General features: G+C 39.3%; 1 pseudogene; it reads left to right on the forward strand.

The window, feature by feature from the left end:
* Positions 1-13617: 13617 nt before the first annotated feature.
* LOC144221975 (heat shock cognate 71 kDa protein pseudogene) lies at positions 13618-15574 on the forward strand (annotated as a pseudogene).
* The last annotated feature ends 6547 nt before the right edge of the window (positions 15575-22121 follow it).

Here is a 22121-nt window from a genome sequence, read left to right on the forward strand (position 1 = left end):
TTAAGGTGAGTCTTGGATTTGGAGCAACTTACATTTCCATATAATTATACCTTATCCAACATACGTCCATGGACTTAAATACCCGAGATTCTTCCCAGGCAAAGCATTTTAAAACATTTTAAGTACGATGTTAGAATTTTAATTTTAGAACCAACAGTATTGCCTATTCTATGATATTCCCTATGAATATTGACTGAATCTTGACTGTGAGGGCCCAAGTATATCATAGGACTGAATATATTAACTACAGATCGTGAACCTCTAATCATTATAGAAAATCTGATCACTTATATGATTCCCAAGAAGAATATTTCCTTGGTAACATTCTATTATTGGAAAACCTTTGGATCTGGAATAGGTGATCCTCAGGAAGTAGTTATAACAAGCAGGTGGTAGGTGTCTTTTAGGTACTTTCAATGAACTTTTTGTTTTATATTTAAAAATGGCAAAAAGCTTGCAACTTCTGTAAGGAGGGCTTTTTCTAAATATATGGGCCGTTGTTTGACATCAGCCTAAGGTTACCGAAGAAATAGAAGCATTGGCAAGAGAGGGAGCAAAGTCAAAACTGTTCACCTCACTAGAAAGCGATCCAAAACTGTTACCCAAGACCCATGTCTACTCCATTGCTTTCAGACTTGACTTCACTCGTTTTCTGGGAAAATGTGTACTGTAGATATATTTGGGAACGTGTGCCTTTGAATCAAGCTTTCTCTATAGTTTGCTATTCAATATTTTATGTAACAAAACAATGTAGATGCACAGGAAGGAACATAATTTTATTAGACATTTTCAAATATTGACATTGTATATATTTTTTAAAGTTTATTTTGAAAGAGAAATAGAGAGAGAGTGAGCAGGGGAGGGGCAGAAAGAGAAGGAGAGGGAGAGGGAGAGAGAGAGAGAGTCCCAAACAGGCTTTTCACTGTCAGCACAGAGCCCACCGGGGGCTTGAACTCAAGAACTGTGAAATCATGACCTGAGCCCAAATCGAGTCAGATTGTTTAACCAAATGAGCCACCCAGGTGCCCCCATGTATTTGAAGCACATGAAATGAAATCACCAAAGGAGATGTTTGTTCCTTTCCTTACTTTATCTGTCATGAACCACTAAGCCTATATGCAGAGATACAATCTGTAACAAAGAAAATGGAGTTAACTAAATAAAAGACAAGGAAATGCTGTATATTTGTTGAAAATTATTGCTATTATTTGGATATCTTAAAGAAATAGCATTAATTTAATTAAGGATTTCTCTTGCAAATTTGAAGAATGAAATTAAATAACATTCCATTAGAATGGGATGGATCTTATAATATAAAGACAAACACATTTCAAGAACAGTCATAAAAGCAACATTCTAACTAGGGACATTGAAACGAGGATGATCCTGTTTGTACTGTTGATGTTGGGGAAAGTGATTTCAGGTGTTTAAAACAATGCGCTATTGTCACTATTTGAATCAGTCTTTAAGAACATTTTTGTCGATCTAGTTTTGTCCTGCAAAAGGCTAAAGGTTGTATTGGTAGCCAAGACACTCCTCTCCCCAACCACAGTGCGAAAACAAGGCTTTTCCAAACAATAGTATTTTATAGTGTCTTACAGTCAAGGGAAAAAATACTTTAAAGTTTCTGTTAAAGTGTCTGAGTCTAGAGTCTTCATGTGTAAAATGAGACTAGTCATACTTACAGTATTCTTTCTAGTAAAGGTAGATGTCTACCCTGAGAATGCACTGACACCCGCAGTCAAAGACAGCACCCTAATTGTGAATGGATTAGGAGTGAGTCTGCCTAGGGCACTGTCCTTTCCATGCCTGAGAAACAGCAGAAGCAACTTTTCTGCCACCCAGATACTCCTAACCCCATTACCAAAGACCAATAATCAATTTAGTAGTTTTGGAGAGAGAGTAGCCCTAGAGAATAAATCCCTTAGTGTCCTCAGAAGGAGAATAGATTAGAAAAGTTGCTCTAAATATATTCTGCCTTTGCTACCAAAAGCTCACCAGATTATCACTGACTTCTTTGTAAACAGAACAAGATAAAATTAGGGGCGCCTGGGTGGCTTAGTCGGTTGGGCGTCCAACTTTCGCTTAGGTCATGGTCTCGCGGTTCGTGGGTTCGGGCCCCGCATCGGGCTCTGTGCTGACTGCCAGCTCAGAGCCTGGAGCCTGTTTCAGTCTGTGACTCCCTCTCTCTCTGACCCTCCGCTGCTCATGCTGTCTCTCTCTCTCTCTCCTAGAAATAAATAAAACATAAAAAAAAAAGAACAAGATAAAATTGGGAAGCTTCATTATCGAAGCAAAGTAACCATATATTTTAGTCATTCAAAAGAAAAGATATTTATCACATAATAAGAAATTTCCAAATAGAGAATCCTTATCTTTACAGTAAGTGAAGCCAGATGTTCCAATAAAAAATAACTGAAAGGAGGTATTTAATCACTACAGAAAAATTATCTTTTTTAAAAATTGAGAATAATGAGGGGTGCCTGGATGGCTCAGTCGGTTAAGCGACCGACTTCGGCTCAGGTCATGATCTCGCAGTCCGTGGGCTCGAGCCCTGTGTTGAGCTCTGTGCTGACAGCTCAGAGCCTGGAGCCTGTTTCAGATTCTGTGTTTCCCTCTCTCTGACCCCTCCCCAGCTCGTGCTCTGTCTCTGTCTCAAAAATAAATGTTAAAAAATTTTTTTAATTGAGAATTATGGGTAATTACTTGTCTTAATTCTGCCCAACATACCTAAAATACTGATGCAGTGTTTTTCAAATCTCAGGATCCCTTTGCTCTGCATCACCCCTCCTCCCCCAGGCTGTGCACACATGGATGTAGGTGGACAGTACAACACATTGTCGTTTTGCAGGTGCAGCAGCAGCAGCTCTCGAGAGCGCATTAGCTCAGTCTCAGGTACCTTTTCGACATCCCATATGTCTTAATTGAAGGCTAGAGGGATGGGAGGAAGTTTGGGGGAGGCCAAGTGAGGAGGTGGATCAAGCCAATTCACGTATTTGTGTAACCTACAGTTGACCGCCACCACCATCAAACAGCTGTTCAAAGAGCTGAGTCATTAATTTCCTCAACTTTTTAGGGGCTTTCCCATTCACACATTGCCCCTAACCCCCCCTCCCACACACACACACTTGAGCTTGTAGTGATGGATTATAGATTTTGAGAAACATTATGTCACCATCATTAAGAAAATTTCTTGCGCCAGTTTGGTGTAGCAAAAACAAACAAAACCAAAGCTAGCCTGGCACTCAGAAAACCTGGATTTTCTATTTCATTCCACCTTTAAACAGTGGGATGGTTTTGAGCAAGTCACCGTTGTTGGCCTTTAGTTTCCTCATCATAAAATGAAGTAGTGTGACTAGGAGATGCCATAATTCCATGATAAATCCCCATCCAGGTGAAAGACTTGTCAAAGTTTCAATGGGATTCATTGCAAGCACACCAACATTAAAGGAATTGATTGATCACCATTGGGGACTGAAGCAGTGACCACTACTCATCCATCTCCTTATCCCTGATGAAAACAAAGAGTTTCCCTGTAAACAAGGTGCCTCTTTTCCAAGACTCAGAGAGCCCCATGACTCGGGTTTCAGAGGCTGGACCATTTGTCCAAATATAGACCTACTACTCTGAGGCCACAGTGGGGTTAGTTCTGTGCTGTTTTAAGTATCAGCTTGGACATGGTCATCGCAAGAAGTTACGTTTAGCTTTTTAAAAACTCCGGTGTCCGCAGGATCTGTACATTACATTATTTGCCATGTTATTGGTAGGGGGAAAAAACTTGTCTGGAGCAAAGGGCTCAAATTTTGTGGTGATTGCACCTTTACCTCTCACTAAATGATAGCTTTAAAAACAATATCTGATAGAAGAATGATGTCTTTTAGCATTCATATTAATTCATAACTGATCACCTGTAACTGAGATAACTACTTAGACTACATTTTACTATTCTAGTCCGGCTAAGTGCTCCTGGAGACTTGAAGCACAAAACTCTGCTCACTCAAAAAGCTTGTTAATGGGTCCCTCATGACTCAGCTATCAATTTTTTAGTATCAGATATACATGCTGTATCCATTATTACTTTCACTTAGAGCCAGATCTGACCTGACTGCACAGCAGCTTATGAGATTTTATTTATTTTCATTGTAGTAAGAGATAAAAAGTAGAAATACTGGTGCCTAGAAAAATGTGTATTTTAATAAGAACTTCCAGTGTGATATTATAAATGAATTTACTTTGTCTTTTAAAAGTCTTTTTAATTTTTTGCATGTTTTCTACCTTTAACATATCCTGGGTTGTTTAAATGTGCTTTGTAAGCAATGATAAAATGACAAGTTATCATTGATCTGTCCTTTCTTCCATCTCAGAGGGATTCATTAAATAATGCATGCACCCCTGTGAATTACTTTCTTCACTATAGTATCCCCAGACCATTAGCCAAATATAGCAACATTAACATCTTTCAACCCTTAGAAACCCTTTTGGCTTTCATTTAATTAAATTATCCCATTATGAAAACTCTTATAATGAGATTAAATTTAATTATTTATTAGACACTTATTTGCACTAGGGAACCTATCAATTATGCATGGTTGAGCTAAACATTTTTCAATCCATCACCTTTTCTTTTCAAGGAAGGTGCAATTTATTAAGTACATTTGGGACACTGTATCTAGCAGACCTTAATGGGAATAAGTGTTTAGCCTTCTTAAAAGCTACTATAATGAGGATTAAAATCACGATGTCTGAGAAACAGACAAGAGAATTGCTGTCAGATACTTCAGTGTTCCAGAGTTCCAGTTTTTGCAAATCCTTGTAATAAAATTTGTAAGTCCACCTTAGAGGATTTTTCTATTATTAGGCACTTATCAACTATCTCATATATACCTGGAATTTTACATATACGAATAATTCATGGGATAGAGAGGTATGCATTTAAGTCATACAGTTTTTAAATAATCCTAGACTGAAATTTTAATATTAACATTTTAAATAGTGATTTTAGAAACTGTTATGAAAAATTTCAAAATACGCAAAAATGGTGCAATGAACCACCCAGCTGACCATCTCTCAGCTGCAACAGCTTGGAACCGATGGCCAATCAGCCGTCGGCTTCCACCGCCTCCCCCAAGAGAAGCAAATTTGAGACCTGATATCATCTTTTTCGTTTTTTATGTTTTTTATTTATTTCTGAGAGGGAGAGAGAGATAGTGTGAGCAGGGAGGGACAGAGAGAGGGAGACACAGAATCCGAAGCAGGCACCAGGTTCTGAGCTGCTGTCAGCACAGAGCCTGACCCGGGGTTTGAACCCGCTAACCGTGTGATGATGACCTGAGCTGAAGTCGGAGGCTCAACCGACTGAGCCACCCAGGTGCCCCGAGACCTGATATCATCTTGACGATCTTTATGAAAAGAGGATATTAAGTCTTTCAAAGGCGAAACATATTTTTTTTAAATAATAGAGGTGTGGAGCTTTTAGTGAATGCCGTCTATGGTAATAAATGTCAATTCATGGCATAGGTTTTCCTATCCGGTGTCATCATTATGTAATTAATTACTCTTTTGGTATGATTTTAAAACTGTTATATATATGAAATTGACATATGGATATATAAATATATAACTGATATCCCTATGCGTAGGAAACTATTCTCAAAATATGAATGTGGAGATGATGACAAATACATATTGCTTGAGTAGGTACATTTTACACCTATGTTGGAGTGTGTGTTAGTGGATACCATACAGATATACATAAACTAATATGATAGACTGGGTTTTTTTTTNCTGTCAGCACATAGCCCAATGCGGGGCTCGAACCCACGAACCATGAGATTGTGACCTGAGCCGAAGTCGGACGCTTAGCCGACAGAGCCACCCAGCCGCCCCATGATGGACTGTTTTCACGACTGCCTCATTGGCCTCCTTGCTTCTACCCTTGCTGTCCATGGTGTGTTTTCCACACAGCAGCTACAACGATCCCTTTAAAGGGGGCTGTTATATCACAACCTGCTCAAAATTCTCCAAGATTCTTTATTTCACTCTGTAAAATAAAGTCCCGGTCATGCCTCCAGAGCTCCACATAACCCGACTCCCTAAGCTATTCTCTGGTCTCATTTCCCACCGTCGTCCCCTTTGCTTACGTCCCTCCAGCAACAACAGCCATGCAGGTTCTCTGACACCGGAAGCGTATTGGCACCTCAAGAGCTCCCGCCTGCTCTTGCCCACACATCCCTGTAGCCTACTTTCCCTCTCGTTTTCGCTCACTGCCCAAATGTTGTCTTTCCAGACAGGCCTTTCCCGGACATGCCATATAACACCCCCACCCCCACCCCCACCTCCACACACACCTTTTGCAAAGATGACCGGGTACGTTTGGGTGCACAGGAGATAGAGGACAAGAATTCAGTTCAAAGAGTCTCAGAGAATTCTGGTGTTTCTTGATAGAAGCCTCCCGTAGTGGACACCGTCCGGTGCTGCCCAGATCCCGCTGCGGGAATGAAGGACATTGTTCCGTGGCCGCTGGGACGGCCACAGACACTGCTGTGGGAATACTCAGCTCTCAGGTCTCTTCCGGGATTGCCTGGGCTGGAAAGCATCGCCTCTCCTGAGCTCACACTCTGTGATCTCAACTGGTATGTACGTATAGTGGCCCAGCTTCTGGCCGCCAAGTCAGGATAACGCAGAAATGCCTTGCAGTCAGCCTCTTTCTCTGCACATCCTACTTTCCTCTCCACCATCTCACAATGCTGATCCCTCCAGTCCTCCCTCATAGACGTACCCTGTGCTCAGTCAGCATCGTTGATTCTACCTTCTAGGAAACTCAGCTTGTGACACCCTCAACTAACAGGATAAACAAAATGAGATGATTCTTTCCTTGCTGCACACCTTTAGGGGCAAGAATTTTAGCCCTCGTTATTAACTACATGAAAATGCAGAATCGATTGAGTAGCCAAAGATGATACAAACATACTAAATCATGAACCACACTGCAGTGAGAGCACTGCTGTCAGGCTAAATCACAGCGCCGAGATTTACTTTTGAACACAATTGGGTTGCTTTTTATTTTGCATCTATAGTATGCATTTTTTTCCTTTTTCTGAGAAAAAAATGACTTTTTTATTTAGGACACGAAGATTGTTTTATGTCTGCATATTTGAAATAAATTTCCAATGCAATAAAATAAGTGGCATACCAAATTTTGTGCATAGGTGTTTATGGGCATTTTATCCTAGGGAAATGGCCCATACCTTTCATCGGATTCCCATAGGGGTTCATGACCCAAAAAATGGTTAAGAACAATTGGTATAAAGTAAAATGAGAAGCAGAGCTAGGATAATATACTGAGCATATGGAAGGCACTCAAATACCTGCTGAATATCCAGAAGCAATTGGAGTTGCTAATGCAGGAGGCTGAGCAATTCCCTTCAGAGTAGCAGCCTGCTGGCCCAAGGGCTGTCATCACCACTATACGGGTGCTGGTGACTCCTAAGATCAGAGCTCCAGAGCACTTATTGGCATTTTAAAGATAATCTCTTTGATTTTTTGCTTATTTTTGATTCTATTCTACTTGTAAACCTCCAAACTACTACCTTTGCCACAATGTCTTTCCATCTTGGCCCTTGTCTCATCCTGTAGAATTAAGCAATAGTTCTTTTTCCTCTAACATTGGCTTTAGACTAGGATTTGGTTTTCTCAGCCTGATTGCTGCCTTGCACAAGTTCCCATTACCCTCTTAGTTTAGTCCCAGAACCCCCTATTCTAGCATTGGTCCCCAAGAAGTATTTCCACCAGGCTTTATGATTAAGACAGAGGAGGTAGAGGAGAATGAGGAGAGAGGTGGCCTTGAAGTCAAGTGTGAGATTGCCAAGACACAGGGGTTAGCTAACAGGGTCAGGTACAACAGGGATCATGATAACCACTTAAAGAGATGCCTGTGGGGCGCCTGGGTGGCTCAGTGGGTTAAGCTTCTGACTTCGGCTCAGATCATAGTCTCGAAGTTTGTGAGTTCGAGCCCCGCGTTGGGCTCTGTGCTGACAGCTCAGAGCCTGGAGCCTGCTTCAGATTCTGTGTCTCCCTCTCTCTCTCTGCCCCTCCCCCGCTCATGCTCTGTCTCTCTCTGTCTCAAAAATAAATAAACATTTAAAAAAAAATAAAAAAATAAAAAGATGCCCATGAAGTTAGCCCATTTCGTTATTGATGACTATGCCCAAAGCAGTTTAAGTAGAATGTTGGGGATGGAAGCCATGGTTTTTAAAAATTTTTTTATTATGGAATATTTTAAATATAACATGATAAACCCCTATGTATTCATTACTCAGATTCAACAGTGATCAACCTAAGGCCTTGTTTTATAGAAGACTCCATCCTTTGTTTTAGAACACATTTCAGATATCATGTTATTATATCCACAAATATTTCAGTATGTATCACTAAAAGATAAGACCATTTAAAAAATACAATTATCACACTATTATTGCACCTCAAACCAATAAATAAGAATTTTTTTGTATCAACATATCCAGTTAATGCTAACTTATATAATTGCCATTTTCCATAATTTTGCATAAATGTTATATGTTGCTTTTATAGAAGTTTGAGTCAAAAAAGGTCCATGAACTGAGATTGTTTAATATTTTTAAGAATCTATGTTTACATTCATCTCTTTCTCTTCATTTATGAGTATAGTTGTTATATTGAGGCATTTATTCTGTAGAACTTGCCATAGTGTGTGTTTTGCTGATTGCGTTCCTATGCCGTGTTTTATTGTTTTCCTCTGTTGACCATATTGCCTGGAAATTGTAGTTGACTCTAAAGTTTTGATCTGGGGAAATCATAATTTAAAAGTCAAGGAGCGAATGAAGTTTAGAGAAAGAGGAGGTAGCAAAATTTGACTAGTTTTCCAGAAAGTTTGGCTATGATAAGAAGGAAAGAAATAGCTTAAAAATTTGAGAAAAGTTGTATTCTTTCTTTTTTTTTCTTTTGCTTCGTAAAGGGCATTTGGAAAGTTTGTACACGCTTGTTGAATAACAAAGGGAAAGATCCAGAAGAGAGAAGTTTAAGATACAAAGAAGATAGACACTTATGAAGCAAAGGCTTGTAAGATAATGGAGTTAGACCTTAGTAAATGGCTCGGCATGTATTCGTTTATTCACCCATTCCCATTGTTCTGACTGCTGTGTATCAGATGTAGTGCTTGGTGCTGGGGAAATACAGACAAGTTAAGAAACAAAACTTACCCTGCGTTTAGAAGAGAGAACACCATGTGAACTGGTAAAGGAATGAAGTGTTAATTCCAATTTTGTAGGTGGCTGTACTGAGAACAGTGGGTAGCTCAAAGGAGGGCGCCTTCCAGGCTTTAACTCTGACTGGTCTCCATTCTGTGATGTAAAGAAAAAGGCTGGAGAGGAGAGGGTAAGGATGAGAGTCAAGGAGGGTTAAGGAACCATTGTTGGAAATGGAATCTCTTGTTGAAAAACAAAACAAAACAAAACAATAACAAAGAGCTGGCTTGGAATAAACAGTGAGGTTTAAAAAAAAAAAAAGTAGAAGTAATAATGATAGAATATCCAGTCCTGGAAGAGGGGGGCTATTTAAGATCATTTGCCTTCCTGGAATGCCCTACAAAATAGCATGTTGGCACGTATATACTACTCTTATTAGTAAGAATTGGCTTGCATCCTAATTTTGTTCAGGCCTCTCAGATTCGACTCTGACTAAAGAGGTGGAGTCCGGGAGATGGCTGTGGCCATGTAAACTAAGAGAAGTGTATTATCTTTCACTTTCTAAACTTCTGGACCTTAACATTGTTTAATTCTCTCTTCCTTTACTTTGCAATCTATCAGTTGATGTGTTCTGTCAGTTTTACCGCTAATAACAATAAACTTACTTTAAACATTTTTAATTGCAACCCACAGCTGGAATTTTTTTTTTTTTGCTACAGTCCAGTATAAGACCATGTGTGTGTATGAACGAATATCTATATACATAAAAAACATTTATAGAGTGATACCTTCACTTATTAGAGGTGATGTCTTCTGATGTTTTATATTCTATTTCATTTTTCAAAAATGTTAACAGCAAGTCATTCAAGTCATTTCAAGGCCCATTATATATTGTGACCAGTGGTTGGAAAAACACTATTCCCATATTTCTCCTTTATCTTCTTGTTGGAATTTTTTTTTTTTTAATGTTTTATTTATTTCTAGGAGAGAGAGAGAGACAGTGTGAGCAGGGGAGGGTCAGAGAGAGAGGGAGTCACAGACTGAAACAGGCTCCAGGCTCTGAGCTGGCAGTCAGCACAGAGTCCGACGCGGGGCTCGAACCCATGAACCGTGAGATCATGACCTAAGCGAAAGTCGGACACTTAACCGACTAAGCCACCCAGGCGCCCCTCTTCTTGTTGGAATTTTTAAAGTAACTCTTTGATGTGGACACCTCCAAAGTCTCCAACCCCTAGTCGAAAATGTTACTGCTACTTATTTATTTATTTATTCAATGTTTATTTATTTATTTTGAGAAAGGAAGAGTAGGAGAGGGGCAGAGAGAGGTGGAGAGAGAGAATCCCAAGCAGGCTGCACACTCACTGCAGAGCCCAATGTGGGGCTCCATCCCATGATCATGACTTGAGCCGAAGTCAAGAGTAGGATGCTCAACCAACTGAGCCACCCAGCTGCCCCCCAAAATGTTACTGTTTTTTTAAATGTACATTTCTTATTAGGTCACTTTCTTAAACACGAGAGATTCCTGAATAGAACTGAAGTATGTTAGTCCTTTGTAATCTGGACCCCACTACCATTTTCAATTCATCTTCATAGTGCTTCTTCCTTCCCAATCACTGTGCTGTAGTCAAACTGACTTACAACGATAGGTTTCCCACACAAGTTTAAGAAATGAAACATGCTTAAATTAAAATCCAAGCATGCTTAAAGAAAGAGTGAGTAACCTTCCCTCAACCTCCTTCCATTCCCATCCTCTTGAAGTGACCAGCGTTGATAGCCAGAGGTTTATACTTTCTTTTTTTAAAATAATTTTTAAAGTTTATTTCTTTACTATTGACAGAGAAAGAGAGAGAGAGAGAGAGCATGCAAGCTGGGGAGAGGCAGAGAGAGAGGGAGACACAGGATCCGAAGCAGGCTCCAGGCTCTGAGCTGTGAGCACAAAGCCCAAAGCAGGGCTTAAATCCACAGAACGTGAGATCATAACCTCAGCCAAGGTCAGAGACTTAACCAACTGAGCCACCAAGGTGCCCTGGGGGTGTATACTTTCATAATGTTTTCTGCCTTTTATTAAACAGACATTTATGAGGTTTTGTTTTTGTTTTCAAAAATGGTATTGTAGTATGCACATTACTCTGTAACTTGTTCTTTTACTTGNTCTGGGGGTGTATACTTTCATAATGTTTTCTGCCCTTTATTAAACAGACATATTTATGAGGTTTTGTTTTTGTTTTCAAAAATGGTATTGTAGTATGCACATTACTCTGTAACTTGTTCTTTTACTTGATAATAGATATCCCTTCAGGTTTATAGATAAGTCTGTATTTTATTCTTTTTAGAGGCAGCATGTGATTATATCGTACTTACAGTATATCCACTTACATCTCTACTGGTAGATGACCAAATAGATTCCATTTTTGCCATTGCTAAAATGATGCTATGGTAGTCCTTACATAGCAGTCCCTTTTATTGCAATACGGTGCATTCTCAAGAGTGGGATTGACAGTCATAGCATGAACAAATTCTAGTTTAATAAATACTATCAATTTACATTTGTGTAAACCTAGATGTATATGTTGCTTTTTCTATTACCACCAGCATCATATGTGAATTTCTATTTCTTCATAACTCCACTAACACTGTTAGTTCTTATACACGTTTTGTTTTCTTCTTTTTTGTTTGCTTTTGGTCAGTTTTTTTTTCTTTTTTTTTGGTTTGCCAGTAATGGTGCTTTTCTTTTCATATGTTTATTGGCTATTTGGATTTCCTCCTCTACCAATTGCCTACTCATATTCTTTGAACAGTTTTGTATTGGGTTGCTTTTCTTTTTCTAATCAATAGTGGAATTTTGCTTATTTAAGATTATTCACCCAATTTCTGTCCAATATTTTTTCAGTCTACCAGCGTCTCTGACTTTGGTTATGCTATACAATAATTTAGACCTTCATGTAGTCAATTATGTTAATCTTTTCCTTTACAGCTTTTGGATTTCCTGTTTTGCCTAGGAGAATCTTACCCACTAGACCTTGTACAAATGATATTATAGTTTTCTTTTTAAATATTTTTTAAATCATTTGTGCTTGAATTGTTAATCCATCTGGAATTAATTTTTGTGTAGAACATACAGCAAAATTTAACTGTTTTCTTCCCAGTCAATTACACTTCCACTGTTTATTAAATAAAGTGTACTTTCTTCACTGAATTGAAATGTCACCTTTGTCATAAATTAAGATGCATTTATACTTGGATTTATTTTTGGTTTTGCTTTTCTGTTCTACTAATTTCTATGCACATTCCTAAAAAAAAAGCTTACTGTTTTAAGAGTAATCTTATAGTAACCTCTATCTATTACTTAAAAAATTAATTCCTGCCTCAGTCTTCAATTCAAAATTTTAAGGGATATTCTTGAACATTTTAAATGTTTTTTTTTATTTATTTATTTCTAGGAGAGAGAGAGAGAGACAGCGTGAGCAGGGGAGGGTCAGAGAGAGAGGGAGTCACAGACTGAAACAGGCTCCAGGCTCTGAGCTGGCAGTCAGCACAGAGCCCGACGCGGGGCTCGAACCCACGAACCGCGAGATCATGACCTAAGCGAAAGTCGGACGCTTAACCGACTAAGCCACCCAGGCGCCCCGAACATTTTAAATTTTAATATGAACTTGGAAAAGAATTACCCATCACCCCCATTTGAGATACTCTGCTTTGAATTACATTATTGTATATGTTAATATTTTTAAATTTTTATAACTTTAGAATATTAAGCCTCCTTATCCTTGAACATGTTATACTTATTCATGTGTTTGGGTCTATAACATTTAATAATAGTTTATTATTTTCCTTTTAAAGCCTTACATCGTTCATGCTAAATGTGTTCTTTGGTATCTTGCCATTTTTGTTGCTATTTTGAATGAAATTTTTTATTTCAACTAGGGATCAGTCCTATCTCCCATTTTCAGGCTATTGCTAGTAAACCCTGGACTTCATCTTTCTGAATCTGCCAGAGAACAATCCAACAGTAGAGAAAAAAATCTTGCCACTCACTGAGGTCTGGGAAAGTAGATCACAAAATACGGTTCACTGAGGAAACCTAACAGGTAGTGGAAAACCTGACCCTTCGCTACATATAGTTTTTAGAGGGCTCAAACCTACCAAGTCTGTAGAACATGGAGGGAATCTATGCTGGTGGGCAGAATACTGCCCAGCTCCTGATGTTCCAGAAAATGCCATTATTTGTACGTGGCCAATCTGAGAACAGTGACTGTCTTCCAGTGCTTTACAGGAGGGCAATGATCACATCCTCACATCCTCAAAAACGTAAATATCGGGCCTCATTGAATGCGGCACTAGCTTTCCAGGTAGCTGATTTCTTCGCGAGCCGGGCCGGGCCCACCCAGAAGCAACTATGTCTAAGGGACTTGCAACTGGCATCGATCTTGGCACCACCTACTCCTGTGTGGGAGTCTTCCAGCACAGGAAGGTGGAAATAATTGCCAACGATCAGGGAAACCGGACCACCCCAAGTTATGTCACCTTTACTGACACCGAACAATTGATCGGTGATGCTGCAAAGAATCAAGTTGCAATGAATCCCACCAACACAGTTTTCAATGACAAACGCTTGATTGGACGCAGATTCGATGATGCTGTTGTCCAATCTGATATGAAGCATTGGCCTTTCATGGTGGTGAATGATGCTGGCAGGCCCAAGGTCCAAGTAGAATACAAGGGAGAGACCAAAAGTTTCTATCCAGAGGAGGTGTCTTCTATGGTCTTGACAAAGATGAAGGAAATTGCAGAGGCTTACCTTGGCAAGACTGTTACCAATGCTGTAGTCACAGTACCTGCCTATTTTAATGACTCTCAGCGTCAGGCTACCAAAGATGCTGGAACTATTGCTGGTCTTAATGTGCTTAGGATTATCAACGAGCCAACTGCTGCTGCTATCGCTTATGGCTTAGACAAAAAGGTTGGAGCTGAAAGGAATGTGCTGATTTTTGACTTGGGAGGTGGCACTTTTGATGTGTCAATCCTCACTATTGAAGATGGGATCTTTGAGGTCAAATCTACAGCTGGAGACACCCACTTAGGGGGAGAAGACTTTGACAACCGAATGGTAAACCATTTTATTGCAGAGTTCAAGCGCAAACATAAGAAGGACATCAGCGAGAACAAGAGGGCAGTCCGTCGCCTCCGTACTGCTTGTGAGCGCGCCAAGCGCACACTTTCTTCCAGCACCCAGGCCAGTATTGAGATTGATTCTCTATATGAAGGAATTGACTTCTATACCTCTATTACTCGTGCCCGGTTTGAAGAGTTGAATGCTGACCTGTTTTGTGGCACCCTGGACCCTGTAGAGAAAGCCCTTAGGGATGCCAAGCTAGACAAGTCTCAGATCCACGATATTGTCCTGGTGGGTGGTTCTACACATATCCCCAAGATCCAGAAACTTCTACAAGACTTTTTCAACGGGAAAGAACTGAATAAGAGCATCAACCCTGACGAGGCTGTTGCTTACGTTGCAGCTGTCCAGGCAGCCATCCTTTCTGGAGACAAATCTGAAAATGTTCAAGATTTGCTGCTGTTGGATGTCACTCCTCTTTCTCTTGGCATTGAGATTGCTGGTGGGGTCATGACCATTCTCATCAAGCGCAATACTACCATTCCTACCAAACAGACCCAGACCTTCACTACTTACTCTGACAACCAGCCTGATATACTCATTCAGATTTATGAAGGTGAGCATGCCATGACCAAGGATAACAACCTACTGGGCAAGTTTGAACTCACAGGCATACCTCCTGCCCCCCGTGGCATTCCTCAGATTGAAGTCACCTTTGATATTGATGCTAATGGCATTCTCAATGTCTCTGCTGTGGATAAGAGTACAGGAAAAGAAAACAAGATCACCATCACAAATGACAAAGGTCGTTTGAGCAAGGGAGACATTGAGCGCGTGGTCCAGGAAGCTGAGAAGTACAAAGCTGAAGATGAGAAGCAGCGGGACAAGGTGTCCTCCAAGAATTCCCTGGAATCCTATGCATTCAATATGAAAGCAACTTTGAAGATGAGAAACTTCAGTGCAAGATAAATGATGAGGACAAACAAGATTCTGGACAAATGTAATGAAATCATCAACTGGCTGGATAAGAACCAGACTGCAGAAAAAGAAGAATTTGAACATCAGCAGAAGGAGCTGGAGAAGGTGTGCAACCCCATCATCACGAAGCTGTGCAGGAGGCATGCCTGGAGGGATGCCCGGAGGCTTCCCTGGTGGCAGTGCTCCTCCCTCTGGTGGTGCCTCTTCCGGGCCCACCATTGAGGAGGTTGATTAAGCCAACCTGAGAATAGGTCTAGCATTGTTCCACGCAAAACATTTGAAGGACCCACATTTGTACCAAATTCCGTGGCAGTTTTAAAGGAGCTGCTATAGTTAATAAACTGGGCATTCTTGATACTTGTATATGGAATATGTGCACAGGGAAAGAAATACAACATTGCACTTTATAAGCACTGTATTGTTGAAGTGGAAAATGCAATGTCTTAAAGAACCTGTATTTAAAATTGGCAAAAAAACCCACACGTAAATATCATTAATATCCATTGTTCATGGATATGAACTAAAAATACTGACTCAAGAAAAAACTAATACCCTGAAAAGACCAAAAACCATAAAGCAGGCTAGTACGGTAGTACTTCCGAGGACAACCAGGATGGAGTAAGCCAGTTAGAGCCTGTCTCTCTCACTGATTACAAGGAAACTCAGGATAAAACATAAAGAGCAGCCATTTGGAACTCTGGAGGGTAAATGAAAGCAGGAAGATTGCAAAGGGTAGGTCAAAACTCAAGAAGTAAACTATATGGGGGCGCCTGGGTGGCTTAGTCGGTTAAGCGTCCGACTTTCGCTTAGGTCATGATCTCGCGGTTCGTGGGTTCGAGCCCCGCGTCGGGCTCTGTGCTGACTGNTTGTGGCTTTAACTTGGAGAGTGATCATCTAGTCATGATTCTGTAGCTACAGAGATAAGGGAAGCAAGAACAGAGGAAAACCTCATCTTTCTGGCCATAAAGCCAGAAAAGAAACCCCATGCCAGTCAGAGTGTGGAGATAAAACCTTCAGGATGTTTTTCTTCCTTTCTCTTTTTTCATTCTTCCCTCTTGATTGCAGCCCCAATAGTGAAGATGCCTAAAACTTGGAGAAACCCTGTCTTTCTGTCCAGAGGAACTGGGAAAACAGACCCTTACAGTCTGAAAAGTGTGGGAGATTCCCTGTTATTTTCTTTTTCTTGCTTTAATCTCTCTGCTTTGATTCATGGTTAGACCCCAGTCAAGGAGTTGCAGCTGCAACTCTGAGTGAGACTATCTTTTCAGCCACAGGATATGTAAAAGAGACTCCTAAGTGGTGTAGTGTGGTGGGATCTGAGAAAGAAGAAGTTGAAAAAGGGGCTCCCTAATTCTGTGTATAAACTGCAAACATTCTGCACTCAAAACTGAGCTCTGCATGCCTAGAAAAGACCAAAAAGAACAGAGCAAAGGATTTAAGAATTGAATTATTATATGACACCATAGCAAACTCTTTGAAACCTAAACTGACATTGGGACCACAACCCACAGAACAGAAGGTAGAAATAGCAGTCTGAAACTAACCAGATTCATTGTCTCCTAAAATAAAAAAGAAAAGTCTGGGGCACCTGGGTGGCTTAGTCGGTTAAGGGTCCGACTTTCGCTTAAGTCATGATCTTGCTGTTCGTGGGTTTGAGCCCCGTGTCGGGCTCTGTGCTGACTGCCAGCTCAGAGCCTGGAGCCTGTTTCAGAGTCTGTGACTCCCTCTCTCTCTGACCCTCCCCTGCTCACGCTGTCCTCTCTCTCTCTCCTAGAAATAAATAAAACATTAAAAAAAAAAAAAGTCAACATTCTCCCGAGATCCAAAGCTTCACAACATCATAATCAAAATGTCCAAGATTGGGGTGCCTGGGTGGCTCAGTGAGTTAAGCACCTAACTCTTGATTTCAGCTCAGGTCATGATCTCACAATTTGTAAGTTCGAGCCCTGCCATCAGGCTCTACACTGACAGCATGAAGCCTGTTTGGGATTTTCTCTCTCCCTCNTCAAGATTGGGGTGCCTGGGTGGCTCAGTGGGTTAAGCACCTAACTCTTGATTTCAGCTCAGGTCATGATTTCACAATTTGTAAGTTTGAGCCCTGCCATGAGGCTCTACACTGACAGCATGAAGCCTGTTTGGGATTTTCTCTCTCCCTCTCTCTCTGGCCCTCTTCTGCTCATGCTCTCTCTCTCAAAATAAATAAATAAACTTAAAAAAAATAGTCCAAGACAGAATCCATAATTACCTGACATACAAAGAATAAGGAAAATGTGGGCATTTCTCCACAAAGACAACCAATAAGTACCAACTCTAAGTTGAAATATTGGAATAGTCAAAGATTTTAGAGAAGCAATTATAACTGTGTTACATAAGGTAAAGTCTGTTAAGATGAATGAAAAACTACAAGTTCTCAACAATGTAATAGAAACTATTTTTAAAAAGATGAAAATTATAAATCTGTAAAAAATAGTATCTAAACTTTAAAAATTTATTGGGGCTCCTAGGTAGCTCAGTTGGTTAAGCTCTGACTTCAGCTCAGGTCATGATCTCACGGTTTGTGAGTTCAAGGCCCTCATTGGGCTCTGTGCTGACAGTTCAGAGCCTGGAGATTGCTTAGGATACTGTGTCTCCCTCTCTCTCTGCTTCTAGCCTACTCACACTCTGTGTCTCTCTTTCTCTCTCTCTCTCAAAAATAAATAAATATTAAGAAAACTAAATAAATAAAAATAAAAATTTACTATATTGTCTCAACAGCAGAATAGAGATGACAGAGGAGAGAATAGATGATCTCGAATGGTTAATATCAACCAATATGAAAAACAGGAAGAAAAAAGATAGGGAAAAAACCTGATACAGCCACTTATGAAAAAATTTTGATACATCAATCATTTATGCTATTGGCGTCCAAGAAGAGGTAAGAGAAATTGGTGCAGAAAAAAAAAAATTGAAAATACATTAGATGAAGTGGCTTTGTCTTTAAAGAACAAATAATTCCTATAATTTTAAAATATTTCACATACAAAAAATGATAATTTGTCCTATTCTTTTTATGAGTTTATTATTAATATTAAAATCTAAATTTTAAAAAGGACAATTTGACCAATTTCAGTAGTGAGTGCAAGATTTCCAAATACTGAAATGAATTTGATTAGGAAATCAAATCTAAAGTTGGCTTCAAAAAGATTTTAATCTGAATCTGTCACTCATATATGGACCACCAGATATTTTTTGAATCAATTTTTTTCCAGGTGTTAGTGTCTTTTGTTTGAGGACTTCTTCAAAAATTTTTTAATGTTTTATTTATTTCTGAGAGAAAGAGAGAGACAGCGTGAGCAGGGGAGGGTCAGAGAGAGAAGGAGATACAGAATCTGAAGCAGGTTCCAGGCTCTGAGCTAGCTGTCAGTGTAGAGCCCAACGTGGGGCTCAAACCCACGAACTGAGATCATCACCTGAGCTGAAGTTGGACGCTTAACCAACCGAGCCACCCCGGTGACCCAGTTTGAGGACTTTTTCATAATGTTGATTTTCCAAAGCCAAGCCCAACAACTGATTTGAACATCACTATAGAACAAATGGACCTAAAAACGTATACAGAACTTTCCACCTAACAGCAAAAGATTGCACATTCTTCTCAAGAACCCACAGAACATTCTCCGGGAAAGATCACGTGTTATATCATAGAACAACTCTTAACAAATAAGGTCAAAATCATTCCAAGTATCTTTTCAGACCACAATGGAATGAAAGTAGAATCACTAACAGAAAATGGGAAAATTCACAAACACATGGAAGTAAACAACATACTCTTAACCATTGGTTAAAGAGGACATTAAAAGAACGTTAAAAAGTATCTCAAGACAAAGAAAACAAAAACATAACAAACCAAAGATTGTGGGATGCAAAGCAAAAAAGCAGTACTAAGAAGGAAGTGCCTACGTTAAGAAAGATTCAAATAAGCAAACAATCTAACTTTACATTGCATCTGTTTGTAGATGACATGGTATTATATGTAGAAAACCCTAAAGACTGCACCAAAAAAGTCTGTTACAACTAATAAATTCAGTAATTTGAAGGATACAAAGTCCACATGCAAATATCAGTCACATTTCTGTACACAAACAACAAACAGGAAATTTAAAAAATGATCCATTCACACAAGAACAGAAGGAATAAATTATTTAGGAATAAATTTGACCAAATAAGTGAAAGACTTGTACGCTGAAAGTTATAAAACATTGATGAAGGAAGTTAAAGAGACACAGATAAATGGAAAGGCATCCCATTTTCATGGATTGAAATAATTAATATTACTAAACTGTCCATACTACTTCAAAGCAATCTATGAATCCAAAATGACCCCTTTCAAAATTCCAAAGGCATTCTTTACAGAAATAGAAAAAAACAATCCTAAAATTCATAGTTCTGTTATAAATGCAAAATACAGCAATGTGACTGTAGTTAGCAATATTATATGATAGACTTGAAATTTGCTAAGAGAATATATCATAAGTGTTTTCACCAGACAACAACAACAACAACAAAAGGTAACAATGTGAGATGATTGATATCTTAATTAGCTTGATTGCTCACAATGCAGAAGTATATCAAAATGTCAAATCATTTACCTTAAATATTAAAAAAATTATTTGTTAATTATACTTTAATAAAACTGTGAGAGGGGAATGTCAAGCCCAGTAAGAAAATGTGAAAATTCTAGATTGTCACTCTTTGATAAAAGCCACTTAAGGAATATGCAATCTGCTTGTCCAACTTACTTTCTTAAAATCTTGCTAGGTGCTCATGGTTATATCCAGCATGATTAATAATTTCATTACAGGGTATTTCTGATGCATTTCAGGTCTCATTTAACACGTATAATGCAGAACTGGTTTTTTATAAAAATTGTTGTTAATAATAGAAGAAAGAACACATGTCCTGACATTTTTATGCTGGAGATTTAACAATATAACTAAATATGATATACAAAATAACATATATTTACAATCTATTCAAATACTAAAGAAAAAGATCAAAAGTAAGAACTATGTACTGAATGGTAAATCCTGCTAGAATAAAGAGAATAAAAAGATCAGGAGAGGGACACCTGGGTGGCTCAGGTAGTTAAGTGTCCCAACTTCGGCTCAGATCATGATCTCACGGTTCATGAGTTCAAGCCCCACATTGGGCTCTCTGCTGTCAGCAAAGAGCCAGACCACTTTGGATCCTCTGTACCTTTCTCTCTCGCCCCTCCCCTGCTCCTCTCTCTCTATCTCTCTCTCCCTCTCTCAAAAATACATAAATATTTAAATTTTTAAAAAAATCACAATAGTTTCCTGGCAGAAATTTTTTCACCCATAAAAAACGGTAGGAGAGGCAGGAGAGTTTTTGTTGTTTCTCGCTCTCTCCCTTTCCTTTCTTTCTTTTTTGTTTGTTTGTTGGTTGGTTGTTTTTGTTGCCTGATTGTCTTAGTAAAGTTCTGAGGAGATTGGCAGGCATCCTGGTGTGGAGAGGTGAGAGGAGCCCAGAAGAAGAATGCTCTACATGTTTTAGTCTCTATAGGGACTTTTGTGTAGGAACTGGCTGGCTTCCCAAATCCCCTGGAATGAGCTGGATGCTGTGAAGTTGCCAGCATGATGTTTGATAACCAGGACCAATCTGCATAAGACTTGACATATAACTCAATTCATTTCCAAGCTGATTTTGACTATCATCCTCATGCTTGTTAAAATATACTTTCTCTGATCTGAGCTACTGTGCCAAGAAAGACCTGCCCACTTCCTCTTCCAAATGTGTGATAGAGCTTCAGTGTCATAGAGTGTCAAAGGAACTGTGTGTTTGTTTAATGTGGCATTAATTAGAAAATTGCATCGTATTACCATTCTCTCCAGTTCCTATTCCTAAATAGCTGAGACTGAAGCCAGCCTGAGATGATCAGTAGAGTCATAGTTCCAGAAAGTTTCTTCTATCTTTCTGTCTCTATGTAAAACTATAGATTAGCCATTGTAATAATGAATATCTTGTAAAATCCTTTATGCAACTGAATAAGTAGGGTCACCCTCACTATCTAACCCATGCCAACCTCTGCTTTCTTTTTCTTAGCACAGTGAAGCTATTTTACATTTGCTAACATTTAGCATTTGCTAACTCTATTTCCTGACTTGCCAATCACTCCAGACACTTAAGAGTTTCTAGCTATAATTACCACTGGCCTTCCTATTGCAAATTCTATGGACACTTTTCAGCCCTTGACTTACTTGACCACTTTGCTGTATGACCTTGAGGATCACTGGTATCATGATGAAGTAAAAATTGTTCAGACTTTGAAATGTGGCAGGACTACGTTTGAATTGCAGGTGTTTTAATTCCAGAGTGATCTGGAGCCAGACTACCTTTTTGGGGATGGGGGGAGTTTAGTTTTTTGACTCAAAGATGAATGCAATACAATGATAACTAACTTTGGGACTGGAGACGGTATGTATAGGTTTAGTGTTGTTACCAGCTTCTCCTATCTGTACAATACCACCTGTTCCCATCTTGAAGCTTCATCACATAGTTTATCAGGTCTTCTACTTCTCTATTGAATTTTTTTGGTCTCTTTTAAGTTATGGTGTTGCCCTACGCTTCTATGTTCAGCCCCTGGTCTTCTCATTATACACTCATCCTAAGTGTTCTCTACTGCTCTCATGCTTTAACCACCATCTAGTTTCTAAGAATTTTCTAAAGTATACTTTCAGCTCACGTATATCCCCCAAGATTCAGACAACTGAAAGTCACCACTTGGGTAGCCCACAGGCACCTCTAATTTAGAG

This window comes from Crocuta crocuta, unplaced genomic scaffold (assembly GCF_008692635.1).
Source record: "Crocuta crocuta isolate KB4526 unplaced genomic scaffold, BGI_CrCroc_1.0 scaffold141, whole genome shotgun sequence".
NCBI lineage: Eukaryota > Metazoa > Chordata > Mammalia > Carnivora > Hyaenidae > Crocuta > Crocuta crocuta.